This window comes from Triticum dicoccoides, chromosome 2A, assembly GCF_002162155.2.
Source record: "Triticum dicoccoides isolate Atlit2015 ecotype Zavitan chromosome 2A, WEW_v2.0, whole genome shotgun sequence".
NCBI lineage: Eukaryota > Viridiplantae > Streptophyta > Magnoliopsida > Poales > Poaceae > Triticum > Triticum dicoccoides.
This window is the reverse complement of record NC_041382.1, coordinates 127,510,420-127,536,324: the sequence shown is the minus strand read 5'-3', so window position 1 is coordinate 127,536,324 and position 25,905 is coordinate 127,510,420.

The following is a 25,905-nucleotide window of genomic DNA, read 5'->3' as shown; positions in this document are numbered from 1 at the left end:
GAGGCGATGAGTCTCCCCACTTGCCTGGCAAAACCGCTTATTCCCCAGGCACCGTAATTGATGGTGCGGTTGGGTTACCCACGTCCGTATTAATGAGAATCCCATGATAAGGGGAATACGATCTCTGCTTTGACAAGACGTATCGAGAAAACCGCCTCGTGATATGTGCGGAGCTGGTTGAGAAAAGCGGTTCAAATAATAACCGGGCCATGAAGTGATGTCATACTATCAAAACATGTCAGTAGATTGGATTTATGGAAGTATTATTCTCTCTATGATGGAATGTGGAACTTATTTTACAGGGTCGGACACTATCCTTGCGTTCAAACTCTTCCATGGTGTATTCAGAGGAGGAACCCGCCTTGCAATGCCGAAGACAACACTGCGCATCGGACTCATCGTCATTGAAGCCTGGTTCAGGGGCTACTGAGGGAGTCCTGGATTAGGGGGTCTTCGGACAGACGAACTATATACTTTGGTCGGACTATTGTACTATGAAGATACGAGATTGAAGACTTCGTCATGTGTCCGGATGGGACTCTACTTGGCATGGAAGGCAAGGTAGGCAATACAGATATGTATATCTCCTCCTTTGTAACTGACCTTGTGTAACCCTAGCCCCCTCCAGTGTCTATATAAACCAGAGGGTTTTAGTCCATAGGACAACATACAATCATACCATAGGCTAGCTTCTAGGGTTTAGCTCTCTGATCTCGTGGTAGATCTACTCTTGTAATACTCATATCATCAAGAACAATCAAGCAGGACGTAGGGTTTTACCTCCATCAAGAGGGCCCAAACCTAGGTAAAACATCATGTCCCCTGCCTCCTGTTACTATCCGCCTTAGACGCACAGTTTGGGACCCCCTACCCGAGATCCGCCGGTTTTGACACCGACAAAGACCTTGAGCCACGATGTTTAAAATGTCTTGAGCATGATAATGATGTCTCTGTTGCTGAACGTTGTACTACTACTACTGTTGCTATATCTTCAACTACTGATGTGGTAACTAACCCCTCTTATGAGGATACCACTACCATTGCTGATGAAAATGCTAGGTTGAAGACACTGCTTGAAACAGGGATGTACAAAAGCCTCAAAGGACATCAGACTCTATGCGATGTCCTCAAGAAACAGATTGTGAACCGAAACCCTAGGAAAGAGGGTGTTGGGTTGGAGAGGAAAATGAACGTTGATGGTTCATACTGGAAGCCTGAGCAGTACCCCAAAACCACATGGGTTGCTGCAAAGGGTCCTTCAGTGGATCATCTACCTTGTCTGGCTTCACTTGTGCTAACCCAATTATCATTGATGAATCCTTTGATGCAAACTATAAACTGTTTAAGAAACAGAATGGTGAAGTGTTTGCCAGGTATATTAGTACTAACTGCAGGAATGCATCACCTTTGAAGAAGATCTGGGTGCCCAAAAGTTGTCTTGAGAAGCTTCATCTGAATGTCATCATGACACCACATGGGAAGAAGACAAACCCTAGACCTAAGGCTTCACATGGTCCAAAGGCTTCATACAGACACAGGACTCATCAGAGTCACCCGAGCGCCAATGTTTTGCAGGGAAATCATGCTCAGACTTATGAATATGAGCGTGTTTCATCAAACCACTATATTCATAATACCAAGAACATTTCTGCCTATTCTTATGAGTATTATTCATCTCCTGTAAGACTATTTGCTAGGGCTCCAAAGCCAAAGTTGTCAGATGCTGCACTTAGACTCATTGCTTCTAAGCCACCCCTGAAGATGTGGGTGGTTAAGAAGAACTAACTCTCTTTTGCAGGGAAAGGTCTCCAGCCGGAAATCAAAGGCTTTTGATGCTTATGCTGGGGACCTAAAATATCTTGTGGGACGCAAGATAAAATGCCAGAATGGTCTTACTATGTATTTCATCCCAGGATTTCTAGACAAACATCCTATCTACCCTAACAAGGATCTGAACTTTGATAATATGCTTGTTTGTCAAATGTTTATGCTTCACATTTCCCTTGGTGAAGCCTATCCCCCAAACTGTACTGTAGGGTACGACACCAAAGGCTTCGGAGTGGATTATGGATAGTGGATGCACTAACCACATGACTGGTGATCGAAGTCTTCTTATGGATTCAACCCTACATCCGTCTGACAGAAGTCACATCACATTTGCTGACACTGGTAAAAGCAAGGTATTGGGCCTAGGTAGAGTTGCAATCTCAAAGGATCAGCACATGGATAAAGTGACGCTTGTTGAATCCCTTGGTTTCAACTTAATGTCTATATCAATGCTTTGTGATCTGAACATGATTGTGATATTTGGAAAATATCATTGCCTTGTGCTTATGGAATCTGACAAATCTCTATTCTTCGAAGGGTATCGAAAGGATGATCTGTACATGGTAGATTTCTCAGCAGGACCACGGTTGGCCGTATGTCTTCTAGCAAAAGCTTCAGAGTGCTGGCTCTGGCATCGGAGGTTAGGGTATGCTAGCATGAGGAACTTACACACTCTTGCACAGAAGAAGCATGTAATAGGCATCGAGGGAGTCAAGTTCAAGAAGGATCATCTATGTAGTGCCTGTAAAATTGGAAAAATGACTCGGGCCAAGCATCCCTTGAAGATAATCATGACAACGACACGTCCCTTCAAGATGCTTCACATGGACTTATTCGGCCCTACTCACTATTCTACCCTCACTACTACTGCTTGCCTCTATGGCTTCGTCATTGTTGATGATTACTCGAGATATACATGGGTGCACATAATTATCTACAAGACTGAAGTGCAAGATGTCTTCAGATGATTCGCCAATCGTGCCATGACCAACTATGGCATCAAGATCAAGCACATCCGAAGTGACAACGGCACTAAATTCAAGAACACCAGCCTTGACACTTATCTTGATACATTGGGCATCACACATGAGTTCTCGGCTCCATACACACCTCAGCAGAATGGCATCGTGGAGCGCAAGAACAAAACTCTCGTTGAGATGGCAGGACGATGCTTCATGAGTACAAGACTCCAAGGAAGTTCTGGCCTGAAGCTATTGATACTACATGCCATGTCATCAACCGTGTTTATCTTCACAAGTTCCTAAAGAAGACATCATATGAGCTCCTGACTAGTAAGAAGCCATACATCGGCTATTTCAGAGTATTTGGTGCTAGGTGTTGGATCAAGGATCCGCATCACACTTCAAAATTTGCATCGAAAGCACATGAAGGATTTATGCTTGGCTGCGAAAAGGATTCACACTCCTACAGAGTCTTCAACCTCTTTCACTACAAAGTGGTTGAAACTGTGGATGTGTGGTTCGATGAGACTAACAGCTCGCAAAGAGAGCACCTGCCTAATGTTCTAGATGAGGCTACACCAAGTGAATCTATCAAGCTTATGGGTATTGGAGAAATCATACCTTCAGAGGCACAGACTGAAGAGGAAATCATTATTTCTGCACCTAATCAGCCCGAAGACACTGCTCAGCCTGAAGCCAATGCTGAAGATGAAGACAATGATCAGCAAGGGCATAATCTTCGTCCAGTTCATCCACGTGTTGCAAATGAAGTGCAGATTGAGAAGATAATTTATAGCATCAATGCACCTGGTCCCCTCACTCATTGAAGAGCAACACAGCTAGCAAATTTCTGTGGACACTTTGCATTTGTCTCAATATCAGAACCCAAGGAAGTTGACGAAGCCTTCACGGAACCTGAATGGATTCAAGCTATGCAAGCAGAGCTTCAATAGTTCGAGCTGAACAATGTGTGGGAGCTTGTCAAGCGTCCAGATCCTCGCAAGCACAATATCATCGGTACCAAATGGATCTATCACAACAAACAAGATGAGCATGGTCAAGTTGTTAGAAACAAGGCTCGTCTCGTTGCTCAAGGTTACACACAAGTTGAAGGGATTGACTTCGATGAAACATTTGCTCATGTGGCTAGGCTTGAAGCCATTCGCATACTTCTTGCCTATGCCAACCACAACAACATTCTTCTATATCAAATGGATGTCAAAAGTGCCTTTCTCAACGGCAGAATTGAAGAAGAAGAAGAAGTGTATGTTGCACAACCATCTGGTTTTGAAGACCCAAAGCGTCCTGACATGGTATACAAGCTCAACAAGGCATTGTATGGTGATGACCCACAAGTATAGGGTATCTATCGTAGCCTCTTCGATAAGTAAGAGTGTCGAACCCAACGAGGAGCAGAAGGAAATGATAAGCGGTTTTCAGCAAGGTATTCTCTGCAAACACTGAAATTATCGGTAACAAATAGTTTTGTGATAAGGTAATTGGTAACGAGTAACAAGTAACAAGTGTAAATAAAGTGCAGCAAGATGGCCCAATCCTTTTTGTAGCAAAGGACAAGCCTGGACAATTTCTTATATGAAGGAAAGCGCTCCCGAGGACACATGGGAATTATCGTCAAGCTAGTTTTCATCATGATCATATGATTTTGATATGTGGGTGGACCGGTGCTTGGGTGTTGTCCTTACTTGGACAAGCATCCCACTTATGATTAACCCCCATTGCAAGCATCCGCAACTACAACAGAAGTATTAAGGTAAACCTAACCATAGTATTAAGGTAAACCTAACCCCTTACGAAGCAACTCATAAATTAGGGTTTAAGATTCTGTCACTCTAGCAACCCATCATCTACTTATTACTTCCCAATGCCTCCCTCTAGGCCCAAACAATGGTGAAGTGTCATGTAGTCGACGTTCACATGACACCACTAGAGGGATGACAACATACATCTCATCAAAATATCGAACGAATACCAAATTCACATGACTACTAATAGCAAGACTTCTCCCATGTCCTCAGGAACAAACATAACTACTCACAAAGCATATTCATGTTCATAATCAGAGGGGTATTAATATGCATAATGGATCTGAACATATGATCTTCCACCAAGTAAACCAACAAGCATCAACTACAAGGAGTAATCAACACTACTAGCAACCAACAGGTACCAATCTGAGGTTTGGATACAAAAATTGGATACAAGAGATGAACTAGGGTTTGAGATGAGATGGTGCTGGTGAAGATGTTGATGGAGATTGACCCCCTCCCGATGAGAGGATCGTTGGTGATGACGATGGTGATGATTTCCCCCTCCTAGAGGGAAGTTTCCCCGATAGAACAGCTCCGCCGGAGCCCTAGATTGGTTCCGCCAAGGTTCCGCCTCGTGGCGGCGGAGTTTTGTCCCGTAAGCTTGCTTATGATTTTTTCTCAGATGAAAGGCTTCATATAGCAGAAGATGGGCATCGGAAGGCCACCAGGGGGCCCACGAGGCAAGGGGCGCGCCCAGGGGGTAGGGCGCGCCCCCCACCCTCATGGCTGGTGGGTGGCCCCCCTCTGGTACTTCTTGCGCTCAGTATTTTTTATATATTCTGGAAATAATTTCCGTGAAGTTTCAGGACTTTTGGAGCTGTGCAGAATAGGTCTTTAATATTTGCTCCTTTTCCAGCCCAAAATCCCAGCTGCCGGCATTCTCCCTCTTCATGTAAACCTTGTAAAATAAGAGAGAATAGGCATAAGTATTGTGACATAATGTGTAATAACAGCCCATAATGCACTAAGTATCGATATAAAAGCATGATGCAAAATGGACGTATCATATGGCCTCAAACAAGCACCTCTCGCTTGCTATGACACACTCAAAGACTTCCTGAAGAGCAAAGGCTTCAAACCTGGTTCACTAGATCTCACTCTCTTTACGAAGACATATGATGGTGAATTGTGTGTATGTCAAATCTATGTGGATGACATTATCACCGGCTATACTGATAAGAGATTCAGTGATGAGTTCGGGCATATGATGCAAGAGCAATATCAGATGTCAATGATGGGTGAGCTGAAATTCTTCCTTGGTCTTCAAATCCGTCAGCAGAGAAATGGCATCTTCATATCACAAGAAAAATATCTCAAAGATTTCCTAAAGAAGTTTGGAATGCAAAACTTCAAAGGGTACATGACGCCAATGCCAACCAAAAGTCATCTGGGCCCGGACGACAATGGTAAAGAGTTCGACCAAAAGGTATACTGCTCCATGATTGGTTCTTTAATCTAATTATGTGCATCTAGGCCATATATAATGCTTAGCGTTTGCATGTGTGCCCGATTCCAAGCGGCACCAAAGGAATCGCATCACTTAGCTGTAAAGCGAATTCTTTGATATTTGGCTTACACCCCAACACTAGGATTATGGTATCCCAAGGGCTCAGAGTTTGATCTAGTTGGATTCTCAGATGCTGATTATGCTGGTGACAAGGTTGATCGCAAGTCCACATCAGGCACATGTCACTTTCCTGGACGATCTCTTGTCTGTTGGTCTTCAATGAAGCAGAACTGTGTATCACTCTCCACTACTGAATCCGAATACATTGCTGCTGGATCTTGCTGCGCTCAGCTTCTATGGATGAAGCAAACTCTCAAGGACTATGGTATCCACCTGAAGCATGTGCCACTCGACTGCGACAATGAAAGTGCCATCAAGATTGCCAACAATCCAGTTCAGCACTCGAAGACAAAGCACATTTAGATTCGTCATCATTTTCTCAGAGATCATGTCATGAAGGAAGATATTGATATCATACACATCAACACTGAAGAGCAATTGGCAGATATCTTCACAAAGCCCTTGGATGAGAAAAGGTTTTGCAAGTTACGGTGTGAGCTAAATATCTTAGAATCCTCAAATGTCATGTGATTGGACACACATCCTAACGCTTATGCATATTGACGACTTAGATGTGCAACACACGAAGTAACGTATATCTTCAACTAATGAAGACTTACCCTCTAAGTGTGAATATATTAACATGGAATTTGACTTCGGAGCGCCATGATAATTGTGCGCCGTGTCTACTTCCTATATGGTGGATAACGCCACCACCAAACCTTCTCGAAGATTTGCGTTTGGCGTCATGATTATTTTATCTTTGCATTGAATTGTCTTCAACATTGTTTTGACTTCAAGGTTTATCTTCACAATATTGATTTGGTCCTTTAGGATAAAATATATATATATACATACATATATATATACATAAACACTATTCTAATCACGGGATCAAAATATTATTCTGATCACAACATAAACTTCCTGAGTTACATGCCTGAACTTCCCTTTGTAGGAACCCGACCTTCGGGCTATCTTCTCAACCGTGTCTCCCCACATGAATTTTTTTGGTCAATCATGTTCTTTGTGATTAAGTGTAATATACAAATGTTTTTACCAACTAAATGCCCGTTTTAAATAGGAATCTCGCTCATTGGCGTATTTTCTCTCGGGTCATGATGAAACATGTCTTTGTTGTAATTTTACTGCCTGAGTTGTTCGACCTGAACTTCCCCTAGTGCTAGGTTGAACTTCCGCAAACATTGCCCAAATGGGGCTTGCGATATACCCTCAGAAAGCTATGGACACGAGTATCATGACCCAAGTTAAATTTTTGGCAAAATAAAAGCGGTTTAAGAGCAGTTTTGAAAACCGGTTTTTCTTCCCACAAAAAACGTGAATCGTATTTTGATCGCATTTCAAAACCATTTATCGGAATGAGGCAAATAATATGGCATTGGAAAGCTGCTGCAAAACCGCTCCTTCCACATGTTAAAAGTTTTCTCTAATTCCCTACGGTTAAAGAGTAATTTGGAAAATCATAAAATTTTGCAAACCGAATAGCCGAGTTCGTATTTTCGATGTCATTTTCTAAACGGATAATCGATTCAAATGATATGGCATTGTAAAGCTTATGAAAATGCGCTACTTTTTCATGTTTAAACTTTTTTCTAATTTTGAACGGTTTAAAAGTAATGTAGAAAACGGTCCAATTTTCACCGAGTTCGTATTTTCGAGCTAATTTTTTAACCATGCGTCCGAATGTAGCAAATGATATGGCGTTGGAAAGCTTGAGGAAATGCGGAACTTTTTGGTATATATTGTTTCTCCCAATTCCTTATAGTTTTAAATCAATTTTGAAAATGGATAAAAGTGTATTTTCGCCATAATTTCTACAAACTTTATCGGAATGGGGCAAATAATATACCGTTCAAAAGCTAAGGAAAATGCAAAACTTTTTCATGTTGATGGTTTTCTCTGATTCCTAGCCATTTTCAAGTAATTTAAAAAATGGCGATATCATTCGTTCTACCTTTATCGCAAAACAGATTCTTCGAAAATGCACCGCGTGAAGAACCTGAACTTCTCGGCATGTCTACTCGAACTTCACTCTGTTTTTCACGTGTTTTTTTTGCCCGTAGCTCTCCATCCACTCACCGGAACACTCACTAGAATTGAGCAAGTAATATACCGATGGAAAGCTGATGTAAACATGTAACTTTCTCGTGTTAATCGTATTTTCAAACTCGCGATTATTTTATAAAAACTAATGTCAAATTCATTCACTATAGTAATCGAACTTCCTGTTGTTTTCACATTGAACTTCTGTGACGTATTTTTGTTTGTAATTTTCTGATCCATTTCGTCTGTGTTATACAAATGATATTCTTTTTGTACAAACCTCTCTCACAATATTTTTCTTAACTTTCTCTGACCGAGGACTTGAACTTACACGAATGATATATTCATGTCATTTTGAAGTAAATTAGAGAAATGATGAGATCATGATTTCTGCCTTCATTGCGAATGGAAACGCAGTGCGAGAAGTCGTTGAACTTCTCGGGCATGTCTGTTTGAACCTCACTCTGTTTTTGACGTGTTGTTTTTTGCGCTGCATGAAGTAGTTGAACTTCTGGAGCATGTCTGTTTGAACTTCACTCTGTTTCACTTTATTGTATTTTTTATATGAAATACATGATAACCCACAAGTATAGGGGATCGCAACAGCTTTCGAGGGTAGAGTATTCAATCCAAATTTATTGATTCGACACAAGGGGAGCCAAAGAATATTCTCAAGTATTAGCAGCTGAGTTGTCAATTCAACCACACCTGGAAACTTAGTATCTGCAGCAAAGTGTTTAGTAGCAAAGTAATATAATACTGATGGTAACGGTAACAAAAGAGTAACTAAAGCAAAGTAATGTTTTTGGTATTTTGTAGTGATTGTAACAATAGCAACGGGAAAGTAAATAAGCGTAAACCAGTATATGGAAAGCTCGTAGGCATCGGATCAATGATGGATAATTATGCCGGATGCGGTTCATCATGTAACGGTCATAACATAGGGTGACACAGAACTAGCTCCAATTCGTCAATGTAATGTAGGCATGTATTCCGAATATAGTCATACGTGCTTATGGAAAAGAACTTGCATGACATCTTTTGTCCTACCCTCCCGTGGCAGCGGGGTCCTAATGGAAACTAAGGGATATTAAGGCCTCTAACCGAAACAAAGCATTACCACATAGTGAATACATGAACGCCTCAAACTACGGTCATCACCGGTAAGTATCCCGATTATTGTCACTTCGGGGTTAACGGATCATAACACATAATAGGTGACTATAGACTTGCAAGATAGGATCAAGAACTCTCATATATATTGATGAAAACATAATAGGTTCAGATCTGAAATCATGGCACTCGGGCCTTAGTGACAAGCATTAAGCGTAGCAAAGTCATAGCAACATCAATCTCAGAACATAATGGATACTAGGGATCAAACCCTAACAAAACTAACTCGGTTACATGGTAAATCTCATCCAACCCATCACCGTCCAGCAAGCCTACGATGGAATTACTCACGCACAGCGGTGAGCATCATGAAATTGGTGATGGAGGATGGTTGATGATGACGATGGCGACGGATTCCCCTCTCCGGAGCCCCAAACGGACTCCAGATCAGCCCTCCCGCGAGGTTTTAGGGCTTGGCGGCGGCTCTGTATCGTAAAACGCGATGATTTATTCTCTCCTATTTTTTTCTCCCCGAAAGCAGTTATATAGAGTTGGAGTTGGAGTCGGGAGGTCTCCAGGGGGCCCACGAGGTAGGGGGCGCGCCCTAGGAGGGGCGCCCCCCACCCTCGTGGCAAGGGTGTGGGCCCCCTGGTCTTCATCTTTGGCGAGGATTTTTTATTATTTATTATAAGATATTCCGTGGAGTTTCAGGTCATTCCGAGAACTTTTGTTTTCTGCACATAAAACAACATCATGGCAATTCTGCTGAAAACAGCGTCAATCCGGGTTAGTTCCATTCAAATCATACAAGTTAGAGTCCAAAACAAGGGCAAAAGTGTTTGGAAAAGTAGATACGACGGAGACGTATCAATACACACCATGTAGTATGTGAACTTCTGGTTGTTATCACACACCATGTAGTACATGAACTTTTTCCATTTCTATAATTTGAATTATTTATTTTCTTTTTGAAATCAAATTGCTCCTAAATAATAACTGAACTTCTTTGTTGATTGAGAGAATTAATTTAAAACATAAAAAGCAATTTCTTTTTGTGTTTTTGAACATGGAAATATAAGGTGAACCTCTTTCGCAATAATTTTTGAACTTCCTCGGACAGAGCACTCGAACTTCTTTCCAACAAACCTTTAAGCTTTAATTTTTCTATACTTTTATTCTAACCTGAAATGCATTCCTTCGGTACTTGAACTTCTTGTTGTTTTTACTATGAACTTCTGTCACATTTTTGTGTGTACATCGATTTACACACAATTGAATGTCGGACGTCATTTTCTGCCATTTTAAAACATGTAATTGGAGGTCGGACGTCCCGCAATATAAATTCTAAACCGTGTATGGAGGTCCACGTGAGCTTTCTTGCAAGAAATGTGAATTTTTTATATACTTCGAACTTCTCTGTTATTTTGATTTCAATTTCTTAGTCATATTCTTAGAAAGGAAATATGTTTTTAAATAAGCATCAAACTTTTTTGTAAGTTAAACTTCATATTTTTATTTTTCTTAGAAACAATAATAATTTGAGTTTCTCGTATACATCGAATGACTCATCTTTTTTAATTTGAACTTCGTCATTTTTATTCTTTAGTAACAAAGAAAATCTGAGTTATTATAAATATCGAACTTCTCTATTTTTGTAATTTGGACTTCTTAGTTTATTTATTTTAGTAACAGAAATTTTTTAGTTTTGTATTAAATATGAACGTCTAGAATTTTTTTAATTATAGAAATGTTGAAAGTGTTTTTCTGATTTTTGAACTACTGTATTTTTCAAAATTCAAACTTCTCGCTTTTTGTTTTGTTTTTTAGAAACGGTGAAATAACTGCTAAGCTTTTTCAGAACATATATCGAAGATATTTGGACTTCAATTTTTTGTATGTATGAACTTCCAATTTATTCAAAAAAATAAAGGAAAAGACATGCCCATAGCACGAGCACACCGCACGCACACACACGCACACGCACACGCACACGCACACACACACACACACACACACACACAACGATCTTATAAAAGAAATGGGTGGCGACACACTATGGACTAAATTGGTTCTATTTATCTCAAAATGAGGTGCAGTGGCCTTTTTCCTTCTCTGTTGGTAGTACCAGGACTTCACACATTTCACCAAACATGCAAGTTATTAGGGAAAAATCCCACACGTGCACAGGGAGAAATGTGTGTGTGGTGCTACCAGTGTGCTTGCCATGTGTACACAGACTAGAAATTGAACAGCAATGACGTAACATCGGTATTTAGTCCAGAACGTCCAAATAAAACATGTTAATACAGAACGTCCACAAAAAACTGAAGTTTTTGTTGATATCAACCATGCAAACATGTGGCTGCTGACAGCTAAGCAATGTAATGCATGCAGGTTGGGAACATGGTCCAAATCGTGATGTAACTAGCTCACGCAGTGGCTCCTTGGCGTCTCCACTCTCTGTCCTCGGTCGCATTTCTGAATCACCGCATGTGTATGACCATATGTTACAAGGTGGGATCACATTCACAATCGACCTTCTGCCATTTCTTTATGTGAACTTCGACCCAAGAACACACGATAAACTTCGACCTTGCTGAAACAAGTTGCTTTGAACACATGACATAGTCACCCACATTGTCTGAACATTTTGCCGGCGGCAATGTCATTGAACTTGGCGTAGACCTGTAATAGAACTTCCAGGTACTGCACAGACTCGCACTAAGATTTTTTACTGAACACAAAATATGAACTTGACATAGACCCATGGTAGAACTTCTTGGTACTGCACACACTTGCATTGAGACATTTTTAGGCTCAGGAGGTGGTAGGTTTAGGATGGACGATTGAAGGTCCACGCAAGTTAATTGAGAAACAAACTCCATAAAATTTCCTAGAGCACAAGAAAGATCTTAGCCTTTTTCAATTAATGCAAGAAATATATTTTTTGCATTTTAAAGAACATATTTTTGTTCTCTAGTGAAAAGAGCACAAGTATATCCACATGAAAGTATGAAACCACCAACCAATAGTTTGTATTATTAGGTTTCTAGTTAGGCAAACATATGAAGTGTGCACCATGCTTTAACATTTTCTTCATCCTACACCATTGCTCCCTTCTCAGGTATTAACACAAACACTACTTAGACACAGAAACGTGTAGCAGTTTTTTGGTGCAAATATTTGAAGAGAAAGATAGCAACAGAGACCTAGGCAAGAGACAAAACAATCCTCGGTTCAAAGTTTTGACAAAATCCCATTTGATAAAAGAAACCAAGCAACAACAAAATTGTATTGGCAAACGTTGTTCATCTGAACAAGACTTATTCCACTTTTTTATTCCTACTCTTCTCATGAAGAATACATAAGAGAAAGCACATGCGTACCAGGAACTGGAAAATTAGGTGCTCTGTCTCTCAGTCGATGACGATTTTTGTGGTTGTCGTATGCTCTAACCGTCCCAGGAAAGGTCAAGGCGGCCCTCGCGAGAAGTTCAACTAATAGGGGAGAGCTTCCCTCACAAAAAAATAGGGTACAACAGAGGCAGAATGGATGAGGTTGGGGAAAGTCAAGGTGCGCGGGGTCTCAGACGTGATGCGGCCACGTCGGGAAATTCAGAGAAGTTGCTCCCGGCCAAGCCCTGTGGAGGCAGGGTCGTAGAAGGACAGCAGAACGATGTGTGCCCATACTACTAATCTCCATCTTCAGAAGAGTAGAGCCAGCAAGTAGATAACCTCACCATGTCACCTGTTACTTGTTAGAACGATGTGTGCCCTATAGAAAAGCAACAGTAAAGAAATCTTAGTTAGCAGCAGCAGCCAACATCTCAAGGTGACGGAGGCAAGCAAACTAGGCCACCGAACGATCCTCAACCAACCATGCGGTTTTGACATGGTAACTAACAGGTCGTAGAAGGACAGCAGAACGCGGGCGGCCGGTCGGGTCTCCCTCATCGTCCGGTGGCGTGGACGCGTGGAGATGCTGGAGCTAGGCAGTGGCTTGGGAGGCGGCGCCGCCTCATCATATCGGGCGGCAGCGGCGCATGGCAATGGCGGTGGTGGATGGTGCGTCGAGAAGCTGGGGGCCACGACGGTGGGAGATAGGGGCGGTGGGGAACCTGGGATCCATGGCAGAGGATGGATGTGGAGTCTGCGGCGGCGTGCGGGGCTCCACTGCCTGGTGGTGGCGTGCGGGGCTCCACTGCCTGGTGGTGGCGTTCGGGGATCCACAGCCCAGCGGCGCAAGGGGATCTAGGGACGGCGGCAACCAGCAGATGGCAATGGGCGTGGGTGTGGGCGGAGACTCCCGTGGCCGGCAGCACATGATGGTGGGCGGCGGCTCCGGTGGCCTGCAGAGCACGATGGTGGGCGGCGGATCAGGAACTGCCAGCGCTGTGGGGAAGGTGGGGATCGGGAGGGGATGGGCCGGTGGGGATCGTGGGGGTGTGTTGAGATGGACTTTTTTCTTCTTTTTCCTTCACTGTATCGGTTCGGGAGGACCTCGTCGGGCCTTTATAGGGCTGGCTGTGATTCAAATAACTATTCTAATCTTCGGATCAGAATAGTGTTATCCTATATATATATATATATATATATAGTGTTCTGTCCTCTACAACATTCATTTGTAGCTATGTCTTCGACTTGTCATTTTTTGAACTAAGTGAATGTGATCAGACCCTAACCCCTTCTATGCTTTTTTCTCAAATTCTCTTTATCTACTCATATGCATTCTGTTGAAACCTTTGAATGTCTTCACTGCATCCGTGTCAACTGAAGATACAGAGACACACATTTAAAACTGCTTTCAATGCTATATCTCTTTTGCCTAAATGCCGGAGAATCCGGGACAACCACCCGACAAACCAGGCGTGCGTGGAACATGGAACAACTTTCAAAGAGTTGCATGCATGCCATGTGTCCATCAGATGTGAACCGCCAGGGGCACCTGCGTAATTGCATTGTGCCGCCCCTACCTTATAAATACCCATCCTGCACGGTCATTATCTCTTCCTCCACCTCGCCACCTCGCTCAAACCCTAGCGCCACCGCTAGCTCGCGTCGACGCCGGAGACGAAGCGCTTAGCTGCCATGACCTCTTCGACGCCGTCCTCATGCCAGCCGCAGACCTCGTCCTCTCCGCCACCGCCGTAGGTGTCTTCTGCCGCCGAGTTAGGGCGTGGGAGATTGGAACTACTCGGCCTCCCTTCCGCTTTGTCTAGCAGTTCGTGTGGGGTAAATAACTTTCACTTTTTACAGACTTTTTGATCTGTCAAATCCATCCACTTCACCCAAAAGTGGTTTATACTCTTCCAAATCCGGATCTGTCTCTTTCTGAATCTCGTATCTTGCAAAGTATATTCACTTATGCTTCATAACTAGTTAGATTCTTCACTTGTACTTATTCCTGGATTCATACAAATCTGGAACCGACTCTCTTCAGATAAGTGAATGTCTTCGCTCTATGAGGTCAATGTCTTCAAACTAATTTATCTTCAAAATCTTCTGAGGATGCATATGACCTCTTCCCTTCCCTCGCATCTCTAATGTTGTCACAGGTACATGTCCGTGGGAGAATCCCTTAGTTCTGATAGTCTGCATTCATTTGCAGAGTTCTTACAGCATCACATTCACTCCCCTGAAGCCAGTTCTTGTCTGACCAGTAGACAGAAGCCTTTCACAGTTATGAAGCCTATCTGTCTGAATATCATGGCCACTGAGAAATCTACTAGGAAGGGTGGTAGACAGCGTCGTGGAAATACTGCTCTAGATCTGCCTCCAGATCTGTATGAACTACACAAGACAGATCCTGAGGAGAACTACAATAAGCGCAAGACCCGGATTCAATGGATCCAAAGATATTGGGCAGAATAGTGGTTCAAGTACAACTTTGTCACTGCTGAATATGCTGAGAAGAACGCTATCAAGCGCCCGCGGGGTGATATTCTCTACAGAAATCTACAACCCAAGTTGAAGCTTGAAGCTATTGCTCAAGGTTTCTATCCTTGCATGGTCAGAGGACTGTAGCCAGAAAATGCTGACCCATCGTCTTTGCTATGGTGTCGTGACCACAATCTCTTCAAGCGCAACTATCAGTTCACTAAGGAGTCAGCTACCAAGAACAGAAAGGAGCTTGGACTCAACTTCAACCCCGGTCCTACTACTCCAAGACAGGATGGCACTCGCAAAGCCAATCCCAATGTCATCGGCCCCTTCACCAGCTTCGATGGGCTCCTCTCCCACATTTCTGCTCAGAGGGCCACGATGGATCAATCTGCTAATGACGATGATAACCCACAATTATAAGGGATCAATTGTAGCCTCTTTTCATAAGTAAGAGTGTCAAACCCAACGAGGAACTAAAGGTATAACAAATATTCCCTCAAGTTCTATCGCCCACCGATACAACTCTACGCACGCTTAACGTTTGCTTTGCTTAGAACAAGTATGAAACTAGAAGTACTTTGTAGATGTTTTTGGATAGGTTTGCAAGATAATAAAGAGCGCGTAAATAAAAAGTAGGGGCTGTTTAGATAAAGAAACAATAAAGTTAGTATAGCGAGTGTGGAAAAGTGGTGGTAGGAGTTGCGAAATTGTCCCTAAGCAATTGACTACGTTACTAGACCGATAGCAAGTTTTATGTGGGAGAGGCCACTGCTAGCATGTCATCCCTGACTTGGAATTCTATGCACTTATGATTGGAACTATTAGCAAGCATCCGCAACTACTAACGTTCATTAATGTAAAAACCCAACCATAGCATTAAGATATATTGGTCCCTCTTCAATTCCGTATGCACCAATTTCTATGCTAGGTTGAAGCTTCTGTCACTCTTGCCCTCCAATACATAGTCCTATCAACATACAACTAACCCTATGGTGTGATCCACGCGCGTGCTCATATATGGGCACCAAAGGACAACAACATAACCACAAGCAAATTAAATCAATCATAGTAATTCACCAATCACCGATAGGACAACAAAAATCTACTCAGACATCATAGGATGGCAACACATCATTGGATAATAATATGAAGCATAAAGCACCATCTTCAAGTAGAGGGTACAGCGGGTTGTGGGAGAGTGGACCGATGTAGATATAGGGGGGAAGGTGATGGAGATGTTGGTGGAGATGGCGTAGGTGTTGGTGAAGATCGCGGTGATGATGATGGCCTCGACGGCATTCCGGCGCCACCGGAAGCGAGGGGGAGAGAGCCCCCCTCCTTCTTCTTCTTCCTTGACCTTCTCCCTAGATGGGAGAAGGATTTCCCCTCTGGTCCATGGTCTCCATGGCGTGGGAGGGGCAAGTGCCCCTCTGAGATAGGATCTGTCTCTCTGTCTCTCTCTGTTTCTGCGCTCCTGGATTCTGCCCTTTCATCGTTTCTTATATATCCGGAGATCCGTAACTCTGATTAGATTGAAACCTTCGCCCAGATTTTTCTTCAAAAATTAGCTTTCTTACAGCCAAAGAAGAGCAGCAACCGCCTTATGGGGGGCCACGAGGGTCAGGGGCGCGCCCCCTGCCTCGTGGCCCCCTCGGACACCTTCTCGCGTTGATTCTCCTTCCCATATTTCAAAAATATTCCAAAAATATTCTCTATCCGTTTTTATTCCATTTGGACTCCATTTGGTATGGGGTTTCTGCGAAATGTAAAACATGCAACAAACAGGAACTGGCACTGGGCACTGGATCAATATGTTAGTCCCAAAAATAGTATAAAAAATTTCCAAAAGTATATGAAAGTTGTATAATATTGGCATGGAACAATCAAAAATTATAGATATGACGGAGACGTATCAGCATCCCCAAGCTTAATTCCTGCTCGTCCTCGAGTAGGTAAATGATAAAAAAAAGATAATTTTTGATGTGGAATGCTACCTAGTATAACCTTGATCACATAATCTAATCATGGCATGAATATTAAGACACGAGTGATTCAAAGCAATAGTCTATCATTTGACATTAAGACAATAATACTTCAAGCACACTAACCAAGCAATTATGTCTTATCAAAATAACATAACCAAAGAAAGCTCGTCCCTGCAAAATCATATAGTCTGGCTATGCTCCATCTTCACCACACAAAGCATTCAAATCATGCACAACCCCGATGACAAGCCGAGCAATTGGTTCATACTTTTTAACGCTCTTCAGCCTTTTCAACCCTCACGCAATACATGAGCGCAAGCCATGGACATAGCACTATGGGTGGAATAGAATATGATGATGGAGGTTTGTGTGAGAAGACAAAAAAGGAGAAAGTCTCACATCGACGCGGCTAATGAATGGGCTATGGAGATGCCCATCAATTGATGTCAATGTGAGGAGTAGGGATTTCCATGCAACGGATGCACTAGAGCTATAAGTGTATGAAAGCTCAAACTGAAACTAAGTGGGTGTGCATCCAACTTGCTTGCTCATGAAGACCTAGGGCATTTGAGGAAGCCCATCATTGGAATATACAAGCCAAGTTCTATAATCAAAATTCCCACTAGTATATGAAAGTGATAACTCAAGAGACTCTCTATATGAAGAACATGGTGCTACTCTGAAGCACAAGTGTGGTAAAAGGATAGTAACATTGCCCCTTATCTCTTTTTCTCTCATTTTTTTATTTTTTTTTGTTTTTCCCCTTTTTTGTTTTGGTGGGCTTCTTTGGCCTCTTTTTTTATTTGGGCTTTTTGGCCTCTTTTATTTATTTTTAAAGTCCGGAGTCTCATCCCGACTTGTGGGGGAATCATAGTCTCCATCATCCATTCCTCACTGGGGCAATGCTCTAATAATGATGATCATCACACTTTTATTTACTTACAACTCAATATTACAACTCGATACCAGAACAAAGATATGACTCTATATGAATGCCTCCGGCGGTGTACCAGGATGTGCAATGATCTAGCGTAGCAATGACATCAAAAAATGGACAAGCCATGAAAACATCATGCTAGCTATCTTATGATCATGCAAAGCAATATGACAATAAATTCTCAAGTCATGTATATGATGATGATGGAAGTTGCATGGTAATATATCTCGGAATGGCTATGGAAATACCATGATAGGTAGGTATGGTGGCTGTTTTGAGGAAGATATAAGGAGGTTTATGTGTGATAGAGCGTATCGTATCACGGGGTTTGGATGCACCGGCGAAGTTTTCACCAACTCTCGAGGTGAGAAAGGGCAATGCACGGTACCGAAGAGGCTAGCAATGATGGAAGGGTGAGAGTGCGTATAATCCATGGACTCACATTAGTCATAAAGAACTCATATACTTATTGCAAAAGTTTATTAGCCCTCGAAGCAAAGTACTACTACGCATGCCCCTAGGGGGATAGATTGGTAGGAAAAGACCATTGCTCATCCCCGGCCGCCACTCATAAGGAAGACAATCAATAAATACCTCATGCTCGAACTTCATTACATAACGGTTCACCATACGTGCATGCTACGGGACTTGCAAACCTCAACACAAGTATTTCTCAATTTCACAATTACTCAACTATCATGACTCTAATATCACCACCTTTATATCGCAAAACTATTGCAAGGAATCAAACATATCATATTCAGTGATCTACAAGTTTTATGTAGGATTTTATGATTAACCATGTGAATGACCAATTCCTGTCAACTCTCTAAATAGATATAAGTGAAGCAAGAGAGTTTAATTCTTTCTACAAAAGATATGCCCATGCTCTAACAAATATAAGTGAAGTAAAAGATCATTCTACAAATGGCGGTTTTCTATGTGAAGAGAAACAGGCAATCCAAACTTCAAATGATATAAGCGAAGCACATGAAGCATTCTATAAAGCCATACTCAAAAGATTTAAGTGAAGTGCAAAGAGCATTCTATAAATCAACCAAGGACTTTATCATACCAGCATGGTGCATAAAAGAAAAATGAAAACTAAATGCAAAAGACGCTCCAAGATTTGCACATATCGCATGAACGAAACGAATCCGGAAACATACCGATGCTTGTTGAAGAAAGATGGGATGCCCTCCGGGGCATCCCCAAGCGAATACGCTTGAGTATGCTTGAATATTTACTTGGGGTTCCTTGGGCATCCTCAAGCTTGAGCTCTTGCCTCTCCTTCTTCTCCTCACATCGAGACATCCTCAATCTTTGAACACTTCATCCACACAAAACTCAACAGAAAACTCGGTAAGATTCGTTAGTATAATAAAGCAAATCACTACTCTAAGTACTGTTGCAAACCAATACATATTTTGTTTTTGCATTGTAGCTACTGTAATATAACTTTTCCATGGCTTAATCCACTGATATAAATCGATAGTTTCATCAAAACAAGCAAACTATGCATCAAAAACAGAATCTGTCTAAAACAGAATAGTCTGTAATAATCTGAACATTCACCATACCTCTGGTACTCCAAATATTCTACAAAAATTATTAAAAATAAAAAATTTGTATAGAAATACAGTGCAAAACGTTTCAGAACCGTTTGACGTTCCAGTAAAAAATGTAAAATCATGCACTACAGCCAAAGTTTCTGTCTTGCACCGCACAAACCAACAAGCAATGTAAACATCCTAAAGGCAAGTCTTGGCACATTATTCTTGTTTTTAAACCTTATAAAAGCACACAACAGAAACAAATGACTCTCTAAAACTTCTGGGTTGTCTCCCTGGCAGCGCTTTCTTTAAAGCCATTAAGGTAGGCATATAGTGCTCAAGTAATGGATCCACCCGGATCCCAAGGTATATCAAAGCCAATTTTAATTAACAATGATTTGTGATTTAGTAGTGAGCACAAAGTAACATATATCATGTAGTGACGAAGTCTAACTCTCTTCCTATGCATCAGCATGTCATAAAAGAACAATTCATGCACACAAAGTAAAGGCCAATGCATAGTATAAACAGTTTCTTGCAATTTTTTCATGTTGGAAACATAAAGAGGCGAAGATGTAGTTCCTCTATCATAATAATTGCAAGTAGGAGCAGCAAGCACATGCATATTATATCTATAAAAATCATCATGTGTAATAGTAAAATGCAACCCATCAATATAATCCTTAATAAGGGTAAACTTCTCCGATATAGTGTAGTTGGGAGAATTCAAAAAGATAATAGGACTATCATGCGCGGGTGCAATAGCAACAATTTCATGTTTAACATAAGGAACTATAGCAAGTTCATCTCCATAAGCATAATTCATATTGGCATCTTGGCCACAAGCATAGCAAGCATCATCAAAAATGGATATTTCAAAAGAATCAACGGGATCATAACAATCATCATAGCATTCATCCTTCGGTAAGCACGAAGGGAAATTAAACAATGTATGAGTTGAAGAGTTACTCTCATTAGAAGGTGGGCACGGGTGATCAATCCGCTCTTCCTCCTTTTGTTCTTCGCTCTCCTCGTCATCTTTTTTATCCAATGAGCTCACAATGTCATTAATTTCTTCTTCCATAGATTCCTGCAAAATATTAGTCTCTTCTTGGACAGCGGAGACTTAATTAATAAACGCATAAATATCGGCATTGTATTCATAATTCTCATAGCAATGTTTAAGGATAGCCAAATTTTCAGTTCTATAAACTGAATCATCAAAATCTTCAAACTCTTTAAACAAAGATTCAATTTCACATGCACCCTTAAAAGCAACAAATTCTTCTATTCGTTCCACATCATAGTAATCATATATACCTCTAGCATAAGAAGCCAAGGTTTTATTATCATTAAATTTGCACGAAAAGGGAAGGTGTGGAGCCTTCATCCTAGAGCAACAAGTATAATCATATCTCAAGCATAGTTGCCTAGCATACCACTTCAACATATAAATTTGATCCCATAATAGTTTCCCTTTTTGAGTCAAGTGATAATCCCTAAAGTATTTACGTTGATCCAACATGTCTCCCATTACAAAATTGAATGGAGTTTTTTCGGGATTATCAAAGTAGTACATAATATATTTCACATAATGAGCATCGAGGGTTTTAGGAGGTTCCCCATCTCCACGAGTAGCAAGTAAACCTAATTTTTTTGGTATTTCGTGTTCCATATCCATAACTAAAGATAGAGAACAACTAAGAACAGCAAATAAAAATTACTTAGTGATAAAGCAAACAAGTACACACGAGAATATTCACCCCATGCTATGGCTCTCCGGCAACGGCGCCAGAAAAAGGTCTTGATAACCCACAAGTATAGGGGAACAATTGTAGCCTCTTTCGATAAGTAAGAGTGTCAAACCCAACAAGGAGCTAAAGGTAGAACAAATATTCTCTCAAGTTCTATCGCCCACCAATACAACTCTACGCACGCTAAACGTTTGCTTTGCCTAGAACAAGTATGAAACTAGAAGTACTCTGTAGGTGTTTTTGGATAGGTTTGCAAGATAATAAAGAGTGCGTAAATAAAAAGTAGGGGATGTTTAGATAAAGAAACAATAAAGTTAGTATAACAAGTGTGGAATTAAAAGTGGTGGTAGGAGTTGTGAAATTGTCCCTAAGCAATTGACTACGTTATTAGACCGATAGCAAGTTTTATGTGGGAGAGGCCACTGCTAGCATGTCATCCCTGACTTGGAATTCTATGCACTTATGATTGGAACTATTAGCAAGCATCCGCAACTACTAACGTTCATTAAGGTAAAACTCAACCATAGCATTAAGATATATTGGTCCCCCTTCAATCCGGTATGCATCAATTTCTATGCTAGGTTGAAGCTTCTGTCACTCTTGCCCTCCAATACATAGTCCTATCAACATACAACTAACCCTATGCTGTGATCCACACGCGCGCTCATATGATGGGCACCAAAGGACAGCAACATAACCACAAGCAAATTAAATCAATCATATTAATTCACCAATCACCGATAAGACAACGAAAATCTACTCAGACATCATAGGATGGCAACACATCATTGGATAATAATATGAAGCATAAAGCACCATATTCAAGTAGAGGGTACAGCTGGTTGCGGGAGAGTGGACTGTTGTAGATAGAGTGGGGGAGGTGATGGAGATGTTGGTGGAGATGGCGTAGGTGTTGGTGAAGATCGCGGTGATGATGATGGCCCCGGCGACGTTCCGACGCCACCGGAAGCGAGGGGGAGAGAGCCCCCCTCCTTCTTCTTCTTCTTCCTTGACCTTCTCCCTAGATGGGAGAAGGATTTCCCCTCTGGTCCATGGTCTCCTGTAGCGACCCGACCCGAATGGATCAAGTCTCTGTGCTTAAGTGTCATCCCTGGATCGGTATGCTGACACACACAGTACTCGAAGGATTTATAACAGAGGTAAATCACATGTATAAAGTAACGTAAAACTTTTACCTCAATCCAAAATAGCGGAAGAAACAAGGTTGTGGATTCCCATCAACACCAACGGCAAAGTTGAGTGTAGAATCGTAACCCTAACGTATCACTTACTCGTCGTAAGAAACCTGCAACATGAGACGTTGCAGCCCGAAACGGGTCAGTACATTGAATGTACTGGCAAATTCACACCATAGAGAATGATGAACAATGGCTATCACTACATGCATATTTGGCTGGTGGAAAAGCTCTATGGTTATAAGGTTTTTGCGTAAAGCCAATTTTTCCCTACTGCAAAGGAATACATTTTAATTAACTATCATGGTGGTTGTTGAACATTGAGAATGGTTGACAGCATTCTCAATCCCAATTAAGTAACATCATTAAAACCCAACAATATTTATTTAAAGTAACGTGATGAGATCAACAGGATAATCCAAGAACTAGATACTCAAGATGTCCATGACCGGGGACACGGCTAATCATGATTAGTTTATACACTCTGCAGAGGTTTGCGCACTTTTCCCCACATGACTCGATCGCCTCCGTTTGTTTTCTCGCACTACATGGTGTTTGAGAAACGGATGACCGAGACATAGTCTTTCAGAAGCGCTAGCACCTTACATGTGGGGTAGACCGTACCACCTACAACCCCTACATCTGCTAGTCCACCCCATAAGAGTTCGCACAACTTAGTCAACTATGCCAGAGCCCATAGTAGCATGTGGCTGCACACGGAAGTTTCTAGTATGAATTATCTTATGATCCCTTTGAGCCTGGGTGGCGGTCCAAAATAAAACAGGCAAGTCCTGATAGACATCAGGTGCCTCAATCCACCCAGATGTGTGTTTAAGTGGCCACCTTAGATAAACCATTAAAATTAATAAACTCACATCTGTCATGGATATCACTCACCCAATCCACGTCTACTAGCATAGCATGGCATAATAAGCAAACGTAGAAGTAACTCCCAAAGGTTTCATAATAATACAGGTGATAGGTACTACCTCATCTACTTCCCATCCCACAATTTAATTAGATCCTAATCATGCAATGTGAGAGGATTGATCTAATGCAATAAAACATGGGTTGTAGAAAAGGTATGATCAAAGTGTGAACTTGTCTGCAATGTTGATGAAGATGTTTCGCACTCAAAACTCTTGACAGCTCTACTCGTCACACTCCGGTCAATCTATCGTAAGCAAGCAATAGTAACCACACATAAGCAATCACTCAAAAGACCAAAAAGAACGAAGAAGACGATTTGGAAACATCAAAACCAAGCAAATATCTCTTGCAACATAAAACAATTTCTAACAGTACCAAAATTATGTGAATTTGGCCTTATTAGAATGTTTAGGTCAAGAGCTTCGATTTGCAAAAAGAATCAACTCAAACGGAGCTACGAAACTCAAGTTATGATCAAACGAAGTTTGAATTCAAATCTGATCTAATTCAAATTTTAAACTTTTCAAAAACATGTTTGAGTTGGATTAATGGATAGAGGGGGTCATAACGAAGACGTGGGCGTTGGTTTCGTTGGATTTGGACTAACGAGTAAAAAGTTATGGCTATTTGAAAAATCAGGGCCAAGTTGTTTTACGAAAGAAAAAAAATAGATACAAGCTAGGGTCTAATGTATAAATACGTAGACTAATTGATAATCTAATTATTTTATCGCATTAGTCTAAAAAAATAAACGACAAAAGTATAAGAAGAAAAAAAAACAAAGAGATATACCTTTATAAGGCAGACAAAAGATGACTTTGGAGAGAAGAGAAAATTTCTAGAAGTCGCGCCGGAGAGGAGAAATATATTTTTCTTAAATGAATCTAGTCAAACCAAAATATTAATTTAACCCGAATCAGATGATTGTTGGAGGCTCTATGGGTCTATATTTATTGATGAAAAAGAGATTTAGAGGTCAAAGGCTAGGCAATGTGGGACTAAACATAGACGAAAATATACGAAACAGAGAAGAAAAGAGGCGATTGGCCTAAAGTCCTTCGGCCGACCACAGCGTGGGCGGTGCAGTTTTTTTTTTTTGGAAAATTCGGCCTAAGAAAAAAAACTGAAAAGACTGGCTGGGCCTGGCCCATATAGGATAAAAAAAATTTAGGGCACCCGCTGGTAGTTTGATGCGCACGTGGGCGACAGTTAGCTTCAGGCGCGCGCGCAGTTTTTATTTTTTAAAATAATAGAATGCAATAAACTGAAAAACGAAAATAAAATAAAACTTTATATAGGCATATTATATATCACAATTTTCAGAAAAAGACTTTCTACGACATGAACATTTTTCGAGCATTAAATAAAATACACACAAATTCTAATAATTCAAAGAGTGCTACTGGTCTATTAAAATCCAACTAAAAATCATTTTAAAAATACCAAAACAATTTCAAATTAATTTTTCTCCAAGTTTCTATTGTAGGGAATCATGTTACCCTAATTTCCATATATTTTATTTTTGGAGAAAAATAATTTGAATAAAACTCAAATAACTTCAAATTGAAAATAAATTCAAAAAAACTTTGAATTTAATTCTTCGAAACTCCCAACTCATATTTCATATAATTTGAAGAAGTCATTTTATCTTCTCTCATGAAAATCATTGAGTTACATAAAGTTCCAGAATCGGAAATATTTTCAAATGAAATTCAAATATTTTCAACACCCCTTGTCATTTAAATAAATGGAAGAAGTCATGTCATCTTCTCTCCGGGGTTTTGTGTTTGAAAAGAATTTGGATTCATGGAGATCAGAAAGCAAATATGAAAGTTTGGGAAAGTCCTTTTATTCCCTCTCATTTAACTTTCAAAGAGTTTCGAATTCACTCACTTTCAGTCAATCAATCAAACAATCAATCAAATCTATCTATTTATTATAACATTCCAAAATTTAGATTTTTGGGATGTTACATCTCCATGGCGTGGGAGGGGCGAGAGCCCCTCCGAGATTGGATTTGTCTCTTTGTCTCTCTCTGTTTCTACGCTCCTGGATTGTGCCCTTTCATCGTTTTTTATATATCCGTAGATCCGTAACTCCGATTGGATTGAAACCTTCGCCCAGATTTTTTTTCCAAAAATTAGCTTTCTTGCGGACAAAGAAGAGAAGCAACCGCCTTACAGGGGGGCCCACGAGGGTCAGGGGCACGCCCTCCTGCCTCATGGCCACCTCGGGCACCTTCTCACGTTGATTCTTCTTCCCATATTTCCCAAATATTGCAAAAACTATTCTCCATCCGTTTTTAT